This window comes from Podarcis gaigeae (genome assembly GCF_964106915.1).
Source record: "Podarcis gaigeae genome assembly, chromosome: 4".
NCBI classification, from domain to species: Eukaryota; Metazoa; Chordata; class Lepidosauria; order Squamata; family Lacertidae; genus Podarcis; species Podarcis gaigeae.
The window spans coordinates 106459274-106472669 of NC_139677.1; the positions used below are offsets into that span (position 1 = coordinate 106459274).

At 38.1% G+C, this 13396-nt stretch overlaps 1 protein-coding gene across 1 annotated transcript in view; it reads left to right on the forward strand.

The window, feature by feature from the left end:
• LOC310843361 (uncharacterized protein) overlaps positions 1–13396 on the forward strand; it is a 172562-nt gene that overhangs the window by 30562 nt on the left and 128604 nt on the right. The window lies entirely within an intron of this gene.

Sequence of the window (13396 nt, forward strand, 5' to 3'; positions counted from 1 at the left end):
TGACATGGAGCTGAATCCTGTGGAAATAAAAAATAAAAATAAATAAGTAAATATTTATATAAATATATCTAAATGCTTCAGTATCTGGGGAAAGTTTGGGCTCAAGTATTTCATTTACGCATTTTGGGGCATTTACATTCCCATTCATGATGCAAATCCTGCCCACACCTTTTGCTGCCATCCAACCCCAGATCATAACACTAACTGGGTGTTTCACAGTAGGTGTAATACATGTACAGTGGTACCTCTGGTTAAGATGATGATGATGATGATGATGATAGTTTATTTATACCTAGCCCATCTGGCTGGGTATCCCCAGCCACTCTGGTTTGCTTCCAACAAAAATATTAAAATACAATAATCCATCAAATATCAAAAGCTTCCCTAAACAGGGCTGCCTTCAGATGTCTTCTAAAAGTCTGGTAGTTGTTTATTTCCTTGACATCTTGTGGAAGGGCATTCAACGGGGTGGGTTGCACCACCGAGAAGGCCCTCTGCCTGGTTCCCTGTAACTTGGCTTCTTGCCGTGAGGGAACTGCCATAAGGCCTTCATAGTTGGACCACAGTATCCAGGTTGAATGGTGGGGGTGGAGATGCTCATTCAGGGATACTGGGCCCAGTATGTTTAGGGCTTTAAAGGTCAGCACCAACACTTTGAATTGTGCCCGGAAATGTACTGGGAGCCAATGTAGGTCTTTCAAACCGGTGTTATGTTGTCAAGTATAGCACTTCCCTCACACAAGACACGGAACGCTGGCAGTTTTAGTAGTTGAGGTTTATTTAGAAAGACAGTGGTACCTCGGGTTAAGAACTTAATCCGTTCCGGAGGTCCATTTTTAACCCGAATCCATTTTTATCCTGAGACACGCTTTCGCTCACATCCCGGGGTAAAGTTCGCTACCAGGAGACCTACTTCCAGGTTAGCGGAGCTCGTTACCCGAAGCGTTCGTAAGGAGGACGGTACATAACCCAAGGTTCCACTGTAGGATATAAATCTTCTCTGATTCTTCTCCCCGCGTTTTCCATGCCATCACTACCAAGCAAGGAGATTTGGGTCTCATCACTCCAAATAACACTGTCCCATTGTTCCGCTGTCCAGTTACCATGGGTTGTAGCCCAGTTTAATCTTTTCAACCTTTGCTTCAGAGATAACCATGGCTTTTTCCTTAGAACTCTAGCATTTAGACCAGTCCTTGCACTCAACTTCACATTACATTGCGTCATCTCATCTTGTATACACCCAGATGATTTTCTTCTGTCACGTAGGCACAGTCTCTTCATTCTTCGATCGTCACTTGCTGTTGTGCACCTTTTCCTGCCTTTACCAGTCTGATTTTGGAGTGACTGAGTCCCCTTATACCTCTTCAAAAATATAGGAATGCCAGCTTTGGTTATGTTTCCCAAAATCTTTCTTCTAATTTCTTCATGATATAGCCTTGTTCACTTAACAGAAGTAGTAGTAGTAGTAGTAGAAGAAGAAGAAGAAGAAGAAGAAGAGTTTGGATTTGATATCCCACTTTATTACTACCCTTAGGAGACTCAAAGCTTTTAACATTCTCCTTTCCCTTTCCCCCCACAACAAACACTCTGTGAGGTGAGTGGGGCTGAGAGACTTCAGAGAAGTGTGACTAGCCCAAGGTCACCCAGCAGCTGCATGTGGAGGAGCGCAGACACAAATCCAGTTCACCAGATTAGGAGTCTACCGCTCTTAACCACTGACTGACCGAACCCAAAGGGTGCTCATCAATGATTCCTCTTCATCCTGGAGAAGAGTGACTAGTGGGGTGCCACAGGGTTCTGTCTTGGGCCCGGTCTTATTCAACATCTTTATCAATGACTTGGATGATGGACTCAAGAGCATCCTGATCAAATTTGCAGATGACACCAAACTGGGAGGGGTGGCTAACACCCCAGAGGACAGGATCACACTTCAAAACGACCTTGACAGATTAGAGAACTGGGCCAAAACAAACAAGATGAATTTTAACAGGGAGAAATGTAAAGTATTGCATTTGGGCAAAAAAAATGAGAGGCACAAATACAAGATGGGTGACACCTGGCTTGAGAGCAGTACATGTGAAAAGGAGTCTTGGTTGACCACAAACTTGACATGAGCCAACACGGCAGCTAAAAAAGCCAATGCAATTCTGGGCTGCATCAATAGGAGTATAGCATCTAGATCAAGGGAAGTAATAGTGCCACTGTATTCTGCTCTGGTCAGACCTCACCTGGAGTACTGTGTCCAGTTCTGGGCACCACAGTTCAAGAAGGACACTGACAAACTGGAACGTGTCCAGAGGAGGGCAACCAAAATGGTCAAGGGCCTGGAAACGATGCCTTATGAGGAATGGCTAAGGGAGCTGGGCATGTTTAGCCTGGAGAAGAGGAGGTTAAGGGGTGATATGATAGCCATGTTCAAATATATAAAAGGATGTCACATAAGGGGGGGGGGGAGAGAAAGGTTGTTTTCTGCTGCTCCAGAGAAGCGGACATGGAGCAATGGATCCAAACTACAAGAGAGAAGATTCCACCTAAGCATTAGGAAGAACTTCCTGACAGTAAGAGCTGTTCGACAGTGGAATTTGCTGCCATGGAGTGTGGTGGAGTCTCCTTCTTTGGAGGTCTTTAAGCAGAGGCTTGACAACCATATGTCAGGAGTGCTCTGATGGTGTTTCCTGCTTGGCAGGGGGTTGGACTCGATGGCCCTTGTGGTCTCTTCCAACTCTATGATTCTATGATTCTACACCACATTGGCTATTTTACATCACATTCTGGGTAAACAGTCAACTCTTTGTGTCATTTCTTTAATCTTATTATATTTTACAAACTCACTAAATGAAAAAACACAAAAAAACCAATCAACGATAGCAACCACATAACACGCTGAGAAAAGTTAACCTAAGCAAGTTGTACTTCCTTTTTCTAGTTATTTGTCTATAGGTTTTGATAGAATACAGATAATTGAACAAACTTTGTTGCATTACATTCTGGATTAAATTATCTTTCCATTGATATATGATTTTATGATATTACTCGGAAAGAAGTGGTGCTATGAGCCATCAAATCTCTGAAATACACTTTTTTCCAAAAGGCTTCCACAATTTTGGCCACTCTGGTATAGCAAACCAAGCAACATTCAACAACCCATCAGAGTCTAATAATGAATATGTTGGTTAATGACAAACAACAAAGGTAATAAACAAACATTCAACTCCCTTCAGTGCTTTTCCATTTGTTCCTGAGGCTTTAACCCGTTTTTGTCTCCATTGCAGATTGTGATGAATTGTAAATCGAGAATAAGGGTGACCACAACAAAATCCTCAGAAAGGAGAAGCCATGTAAAAATTTGGAGTGTGGAGGAAGCTGCAGTCAGAGCTCCCATTCCACTTCCCAACAAAGAAATCTCATTGGAAAGACTTCCGGAGGCGGCGCGAACGGCAATGGCGGCCCCCTTCTCTTTGTGAAGGGGAAGCTCCGCAGAAACGGGTCGTCCGCTACGGCGCAGCGGAGACCCTTGCTGGAAAAACCACAGGCAGTGATAGCCTGTGGCCGTGGGACTCGGCGGGCACCATTAGCGCCCCCTGAAACTGCAAAGGGACTCCGTAAGGGGCTCCGGAGTGTGACGGGGTTGGCGCGGTGCTGTGAGTCGATCGCTCTTTCTGTGGGGTGAAGCTGCGAAGCTGCTGTCGGTGAGCGCTGACCTTTTTCCTGGGACTATTCGGCTAAAAAACAACTACCCGTGAGTAGGTGAAGTATAATGAACCGGGGATTAAATACAGTTTAATTTGGCACTGAAGCGGGATGCACAACTAGGAAGTCCGTCTCCCGGTTCTGTTTAAAGATTTAAAGCAACGACGTTTAATTTACTTATGCTTTGGAAACTGACTTTAAAAGAACTAAATCTGAACATCAAATAGAAGATTCCACCTCAACTATATTGAGGTGGAAGAAGGAAAACTTGACTTTTACCTCTTCATTTGTGGATTTACAAAAATACTTTGAACTCCCGGCGATCGGGCTGCCAAACTATCAGAACTGTCAGGCTGCTTGAACTGTCATATTGCAACTCACACTTTTTGGAGACATTGTAACTTTTATATGATTAACTCTGCAAAAGTTAAAGGACTTATAAGGTTTTCTGCTACTGTTGTAAACTTTTAAGGGACACTTTGTAAATTTGGGAAAGACTTTACAAATTGTGACTTTTTAAGATAAACAGAGTGTCCCACTAGTGGAGTATTGAAGCTGTACAACTACTGGGGGATTTTTCCATCTTTGGACTTGGGGATTTTCCATGGGAAAAGCAGACCGTGGGACTGACCTTGGCTTATAGACAGAAGTGGGATGAGTGGGAAGACAAGATCAGCTAAAGCCAAAACACAGCAGCCTAGTATAATTTCACAGCTATGCAGATCATCTGTTCCCACTGTTCCTGTGGCACAAGAGGAAGATTTAGATCAAACCACGCCTGAAGGAATGGCCACAGGAGGGGACTTTACCTCAGTGTTAAATAAAATTTTTGAAAAATTGGATGGTGTAAGTAAGCAAGTGACTGAACAATCAACTAAAATTGACCAAAATACAGTCAGTATTAATAATTTGACTCAGCAAGTCAGTTTAAAAGCTCAATCCATTGGGAAATTATTGGAAGACACTACATTAAATCGTAAAACTGCTGAGGAGGCCAAACAGAAAGTAGAGGCTGTGCAAGAAGAAATTAAACCTATGCATAAACAGATTGGTGAACATCAGGCACTTCTGTCTATGATAGAATTAAAAAATAAGGAAAATAACCTCAGAATTAGGTCAGTACCAGAACTTGAAAAGGAGGACTTAATTGAGTATTTGACACAGGAATTTGCAGAATTTTGGTCTCTGGAAGAAGATAAAGACTTTAAGATTGTAAGTGCATTCAGACTTGGAAAGGGAGGGAGGAAGATCAAGTCGAGAGACTCTCTGATCTCCCTCAGAACAAAGGAAGAAAGAGATAAGATACTGAGTGCGCATTTTCAGAAGACCTTAGAGATCAAAGATTCAAGAGTGGAAATTTACAAGGACATCCCAAAACACTTACTTGAACTTAGATCTAACTACGGAGATTTAGTGATATTATTGAGAAGCAACAGAATTGTCTTTAGATGGGAGTTCTCCCAGGGGCTATCTTTTACCTTTAAAGGGAAAAAAGTTAAAATTAAATCTGCTGAAGACAAGGAAAAATTTTTGAGCGACTACGGAGAAGACCTTCAGAAAGGAACTGAGGAAGAATTAAGAGCCTTAAGACCTGGACCATTAAGTTTTGCACTTACACCGTCAAAGGAGGAAGAACTTCTGGGAGCAGTAGGAGGAAAATAGAACTACTTCAACATGTCCCTGCAACTATTAAGTTGGAACATTCATGGTTTGAACTCCCCTGAGAAGAGGAGGAAAATTTTTCATTTATTAAAAAAGGAGCAATTGGACTTAATTTGTCTACAGGAAACACATGTGATTAGGCTCCACAGGAAAGTTTAAATTAACAAAAGACTAGGCCAAGAATTTATTTCATCGGATAAAGTAAAGAAGAGAGGAGTTGTTATCTATGCAAAAGAAAGCCTATCACCAAAATTTCTTTTTAAAGATGAGCAAGAAAGAATTTTGGCAATTGAAATCCAAACCCAAGGAGAAAATTTTTTGATTTTAGGAATTTACGCACCAAATGAGGGGAAAGCGGAATTTTACAAGAAGTTGCATGAGACAATGTTGGACTATATGGACTACAATAACATCATTATGATGGGAGATATGAACGGAGTGGTATCTACGAACATGGATAAAGCACAAAAACAGATTGTAACAAAAGAGGGCAGACTACCAAAAACTTTTTTTGAACTGACTGACAATATGGATTTGATTGATATTTGGAGACCTAAAAATCCCCTAGGTAGAGAAGGGACGTTTTTTTCTGAAGCCAAAATGACATGGACCAGAATTGACCAAATATGGATAACTAGAGGACTGGCATCTAAGACAAAAAAGGTGGAAATGTGCCCAAAAACTTGCTCTGACCATAATGCTGTAAAGATGGAAATGAAACTAACACCTATTGGTTCCTTCAGATGGAAGATGAATGACACCTTATTAAGAGATCATGAGATTGTCAAGAAGGCCCCAAAGACCTTGAGAGACTATTTTGAAGTAAATTTGAAAACCACGGTTGAAAAAAGAGTAATCTGGGATGCAAGCAAAGCGGTCATGAGAGGGTTCCTGATACAACAGAATGCAATAAAAAAGAGATCTCAAAATGAGAAAAAAGATAAAATTTTGGAGAAAATAGAAGGAGAGAAGAAACTAAGATCGAAACCAAAGTCACAAGAGATTCTGAGAGAAATTAAGTTATATCAAGTATAATGTATGAAACTGATAAATCAGGAAGTTGAGTGGAAAATTAAACAAATGAGACAAAAGACTTTTGAGTCAGCTAATAAATGTGGAAAATTATTAGCGTGGCAGTTGAAAAAAAGACAGAAGTTAAATACAATTACAAATCTTGAGGGAAAAATCTTGAAGGGAAAAATTTTCAGAATCCGGTGGAGATTAGAAAGTGCTTCCAGAGATACTTTAAACAACTTTATACTCAAGGGCCACAGAAAGAGACTGATATAGACCAATTTTTAAGAACTAATGGATTACAAAAAATATATCAAGAAAATAAGATAATGTTGAACTATAAAATTACAGAACAAGAGATTGAAGGTGCCATTCAGAATATGCAACTGGGCAAGTCTCCAGGGCCGGACAGGCTAACCTCCAAGTACTATAGGACTTTGAAAGACTATTTAATTCAACCACTAAAGGAGGTCTGTAATGAAATTATGGAGCGGAAGAAGGCGCCGGAGTCGTGGAAAGAAGCTTTCATCACACTAATACCGAAAACAGAATCTGAAAAGACACCACTTAAGAACTATCATCCCATCTCCCTTTTAAATGTGGATTACAAAATTTTCACAGATATTTTAGCCAATAGATTAAAAAGAGTGTTAACTGAAGTGATACATAAGGATCAGGCAGGCTTTCTACCAGGCAGACATTTGTCTGACAATACAAGGAACAAAATTGATATTTTGGAGTTGCTGCAAACGAATATTAATACAAAAGCAGTATTAATTTTTATTGATGCGGAGAAGGCCTTTGATAATATTTCTTGGAATTTTATGAAGAAAAATCTTAAGGGAATGGGAGTGGGACAGGGGTTTGAAAATGGTATAGATGCAATCTATTCAGAACAAAAAGCAAAATTGATAGTTAACAATGTGGTGACAGAAGAATTTAAGATAGAAAAAGGAACATGTCAGGGCTGCCCTATCTCTCCATTACTATTTATTTCAGTCCTGGAGGTGCTGTTGAACATGATTAGAAGGGATCGGTTGATTAAAAGAATTCAGGTCGGAGCTAAACAATATAAATTGAAAGCCTTCGCAGATGACCTGGTTTTGACATTACAGGAGCCAAAATCTAGTACGGAAAGGGTTTTAGAATTGATTCAAGAATTTGGTCATGTGGCAGGATTTAAACTAAACAAGCTTAAAACTAAGGTTTTAGAGAAAAATTTAACATCAATGGAAAAAGAAGGGTTTCAGAATGAGACAGGTTTAATTGTGGCTAAGAAAGTGAAATACCTAGGGATTAATATGACTGCAAAAAACTTGAACTTATTTAAAGATAACTATGAGAAATGTTGGTCAGAAGTTAAAAAAAGATTTAGAAATTTGGTCAAAATTGAAGCTTTCCTTGTTGGGTCAAATTGCAGCTATAAAGATGAATGTATTGCCAAAAATGTTATTTTTGTTTCAAACTTTGCAGATTGTGGACAAGATGGATTGTTTCAAGAGGTGGCAGAGAGATATCTCTAAATTTGTCTGGCAGGGCAAAAAGCCCAGAATAAAATTTAAAATATTAACTGATGTGAAGGAAAGAGGGGGGTTTGCCCTGCCAGACTTTAAACTTTACTATGAATCAGCGGCTTTCTGCTGGTTGAGAGACTGGCTGCTTCTTGAGAACACTGACATTTTGGATTTGGAAGGTTTTAACAATGCTTTTGGATGGCATGCATATTTGTGGTACGACAAGGTTAAAGCGCACAAAGCTTTCAAACACCATATTGTCAGGAAAGCATTATTTAATGTCTGGATAAGGTACAAAGATTTATTGGAAAATAAGACCCCAAGGTGGTTGTCACCCATGGAGGCAAAGGCTCTGAAAAGACTCAATATGGAGGCCAAATGGCCAAAATATTGGGAGATATTAGAACAAGAAGGAGATAAATTGAAACTGCAGAGTTTTGAGAAATTAAAAGATAAAGTGCGAGATTGGCTTCATTATTATCAAATAAGAGAGGCCTATAATTTGGACAAAAAATTGGGCTTCCAGGTGGAAAAATCGAAATTGGAAACAGAATTGTTAGAACCTAAAACTAAGATTCTTTCAAGAATGTATAACTTGCTGTTAAAATGGAATACACAGGATGAAACAGTTAAATCAGCTATGATTAAATGGGCACAGGACATTGGTCATAACATTATGTTTGCTGACTGGGAAAAGTTGTGGACCACCGGTATGAAGTTTACGGCATGTAATGCCTTAAGAGAGAATATTATGAAAATGATTTATAGGTGGTACATGACCCCAGTCAAGCTTGCTAAAATCTATCACCTGCCTGATAATAAATGTTGGAAATGTAAAGAAAATGAGGGTACATTCTTTCACCTTTGGTGGACGTGCCCAAAGATTAAGGCTTTCTGGGAGATGTTATAAAATGAACTGAAAAAGGTATTTAAATATACCTTCCTTAAGAAACCAGAGGCCTTTCTCCCGGGCATCGTCGGCCAATTGGTGCCAAAGAAAGATAGAACGTTTTTTATGTACGGAACAACAGCAGCAAGAATATCTATCGCAAAGCATTGGAAGACACAAGATTTGCCCACCTTGGAAGAATGGCAGATGCAAGTAATAGACTATATGGAGATGGCAGAAATGACTGGCAGAATCCGAGACCTGGGAGAAGAAGCGGTGGAAGAGGACTGGAAGAAGTTTAAAGACTATTTGCAGAAACACTGCAAAGTTTATGAATTTTAAAATGTTGTTGGATATAAAAATAATATGGCATTAGGGATACAGGTTTAAAAATATGTAAAAATGTAATAGAAAATGGGTGAAAGACTAAAGTTATATTATGTCAAAAGTAAATAATATGTCAAAGGTGTTTAAATATAAGGAGGAAAGTTTGGAGACATAATAGAATGATTTTAATAATTCGAAATGAGTTCTGAAAGAAGGTAAGGATTTGCTGTATACGATTGGGTAAAGAGGAGCACAAAAAAGGGAGGCGTGAGGAAATCAAGAAAGGAAGTCTTTGTAAGCATAAATTTAAAAGTTTGAATTTTTATTTTTATTTTTTCTATTTGTATTTGTGACTGTTTTGGTTTCTCTTCATTTTTGTGGTTGTTATGTTTCTTTTTTTCTGTAAAAGCAAACAAATATATTTTTTTAAAAAAAGAAATCTCATTGGAAATAAACCCTATCAGTGTGTGGAATGTGGAAAGAGTTTCAGTACAAGCTCTTCTCTCAATATCCATCAAAGAATTCATACAAGGGAGAAACCCTATCAGTGCTTGGAATGTGGAAAAAGCTTCAGTAAGAGCTGCCATCTCACTTCCCATCAAAGAATTCATACAGGGGAGAAACCCTATCAGTGTGTGAAATGTGGAAAGAGCTTCAGTACGAGGTGCAATCTCACTTCCCATCGAAGAATTCATTCAGAGGTCAGAAAAACTATTATACAGCTTTAGGAGTCTGTCAAATAGGCACCTTTTTAAGCAGACCTTTGGCTGATTGACATCTAATGCCCTTTTAAAATTTGGTGGGGAGGGGGGTTACAGATGTGTATTTTGTATTTTTTTGTTTTTTAAAATGCTTTTTATTAAATTTTCCACAACATAAACAAATAAATACTCTTCATTTCAACAATTGTATGTCTACTTATTTACCACGCGTACTGTCATGCCCAGACTTCCCTCCCTCCTTTCATCCGGCTTTCATATTTAATTTTCTCTCTCTCAGTATCTTAATTACCATCTATCACAAGATTTATTTTAACCCTGCTTCAGTCTTTAAGCTTCTGCAGTTATTACCTATATACTCAACAAATTTATTCCATTCCTTTTTGAACTTTGTTTCTTCTTGGTTCCAAATCCTATGAGTCTATTTCGCCAATTCTACATATTCGACCTTTTTCGTCTGCCACTCCATTAAGGTTGGTATTTCCTGGGTTTTCCATTTTTGGGCTACTAAGATTCTGGTGGCAGTCGTAGCATACATGAATAGTTTGTGGTCTGCTTTTTTTTAATTAATTACCTATCATCCCCAGCAAAAAAGACTGCTTTTTTTGGGAAAGTATATTTAAATATTTTTTTCAATTCGTTATATATCATATCCCAATTTTTTTTCCACATGTCCACCACATGTGAAAAAACTGTCTTTTGTTTTGCATTTCCAACATGCTTTGTTACTCATTCTGTACATTTTTGCTAGTTTGACAGGGGTGATATACCAGCGGTACATCATTTTCATTTTGTTTTCTTTTAAGGTCGTACATGCTGTGAATTTCAGACTTTCATTCCATAGTTTTGTGACGTGGGTTTCCTGTAAACAAATTACATCTATATTCTCTTTTCCCCCAGAACAGTTTCCAGTTTATTTCTTTTACATTTATTGTTCAGCCCATTCACATTCCAAGTTAACAATTTCAAAGTCATTTTCTAATACAGTCAACTTTTAAATTTTATTTAAATTTGGGTGGATTTGTTGTCTGATTCCTCTTCTACTTCTTCTTCCTCCTCTTCTTCTACTTCTTCTTCCTTTCCTTCTTTTTCTTCCTCTTCCGTTTCTTTCTTTTCTCTCCTTCTTCCTTCTTCCTTCTTCGAATCATAGAATCATAGAGTTGGAAGAGACCACAAGGGCCATCGAGTCCAACCCCCTGCCAAGCAGGAAACACCTGGCTCAAGCTCCTTTCCTGCAGGTCTGGGACCAACTCGGTTTCCTTCCAACATTCCTAATTCCTCATATCTCCTTGAGAATTTCCTCACCTCTTGGAAGTCTGTTAATCTAAATCTTTTATCTTTGTAATAAAAAGAAATCCCTTTGGGAAATTCCCACCTATGTTGAATCCCATTTCTCTTCAACAAGCTCACCAATTGTTTATATTCGTCTCTTTTTCGTAAAAATCTGGTAGGAATTTCTTTAAAAAATAATAATTGGCTTCCCACCAATTATCAACTTATTATTATAACTCGTTCTCAAGATTGCATTTCTCATATCTAAGGAGTTGAAAATCATCAGATAGTATCCGGATAGTTTCTTTGTTTTAGCCCTTAAAGATCTTACTTTTATTCTAAATACATTTTCTACTGTGTATTCAATTTCTTCCTCTTTCATATCCATCTTGCCAATTCTTTGATCATTTTTATTTTTATATTTATATTTTCATTCATCTCTTCAACTACCCCTCTAAATTTCAAATTCATCTGCCTCTGATGCATCTCCAGCATTGCCATATTGTCCCACACCTGCTCTTGAATTTTACTTAAGTCTGCAGCTTCATCTTTAATTTGTTCTGTGTCTTTCCTATTTTCCTTAACTTCCTTTTGAATTCTTTTCACTGACTCTTCCATTGTCTTTGATCTAACTGTTAAATCTTTGATTTTGTTTGAGAGTTCCCTACCACTCCCTCTATTTTTTTGTCCAATGTTTCTTGTACCTCTGCTAATTTTTTCTCCATGTGTTGTTCATTTTGTTTGAATTCCTCTTTTATTTTTAACCACAAAATATCCAAATCTATGATTTCTTCTTGTTTAGACATTCTCCTATCCCCTGGAGTCCCCCCAATCCCCCCCATTTCCCCCTGACATTTTGACTTATTTGTTGTAATAATATACATTGTCCACCAGGGAGTGCTCTGGAGGCACAGCAAATATATAGCACAATTATCCTTACTTGTAATTTATCTATATGCCTCTAGGTTCTCTCCCCTCCCCACACAATAACTTTCACTTTCCCCCTTTTTTGTATCCAATTCAATCCAATTCAAAATACACCAATTCTCTCTCTTTTTTTAAATAATATTTATTACTTTTAAGAGAAAAGAAGACAGAAAAGAAAAAAACAAAAGGAAAAAAGACAATACAATACAATATATAGACAATACAAAACACAACCTAAACCCATTAAACTAAACCCATTAAACTAAACTAAACCAAACCCACTCCCTAACCCTAACCCTAAATAAAATAAAACAAAGCAAAAACAATTTTTTAAAAAATTACATCCCCCCCTTTCAATACTTTTTCTTTCATTCCCTTGTTTCCTCGACCTCCTCTCACCTCCCTTTTTGTATTCCACTTCTACTAGTTATTTCAGCAAATCCTTTCCATCTTTCTCTATTCTCTATCATATTATAAATAACATATTTTTTAACCTTATTTTAACATTAAAACTAAAATACTTATATATGCTTAACTCCTTATAACATTTCTGCTAAATCCATAAAATATCAATCCACCATTTTTCTATCACTCATTAATTTTGCGATATTTCTATATATAAACTTTAAATTTTCCAATCTTCTTCCATCAACTCTTCTCCCTGGTTTCGGATTCGGCCAGTCCTTTCCGTCAATTCCATATAGTCCATCAACCTGGAGATCTTATGTCCGAGGCTCTTGACTCTTTTCCAGGTCCCTTCTGCAGATCTTCTTCATATTCTTTAATGCTAGAGAGCAAATCTCGAAAAAACTCCATCCTAACAATACTTTTATTCCTTCTGGACAGTTCAGCCAAATTTCCATAGTTGAAGCTAGGGTCTATAAAGTGTTTCAGGACGTATTTCAGGATTCCTCCAAATCCAAAGGCCCCCAAAACTTCAATCTCCTCCAAATCCAAGTCCATGTCCCAAAAGTCAATTAATCCCTGGATAGAGGGATCTTTCCAACTTTCCTTCTTCAGTCCAAACCGGGATCCAATCCTCAAAATCTGGCTTTTTCTAGATTCAATCATAAAAGGCCTCAATTTATAGTCCTCAATTTGCTTCTGTAAAATTAAGGATCCCGCTTGTGTTATTTTAGGTTCAAATACAACAACTTTCTCCTTTTCCTCCACCATTTGTTCCGCCAAAGTAGGTTTCTGTGCCAGGTACTGTATTATTTCTGTGTTGGTGCTCGCTTTTTCTCTCAAGTTAGTCACTTTCTGTTCCAAATTATCATTTTTAAAAGTCATGTCATCCATCTTTTTATGAAGCTCTTCCAGCGAATAGTTTATATTACATAATGCAGTAACAATAACTTCTCCTATCCACATTTTGAATGGTC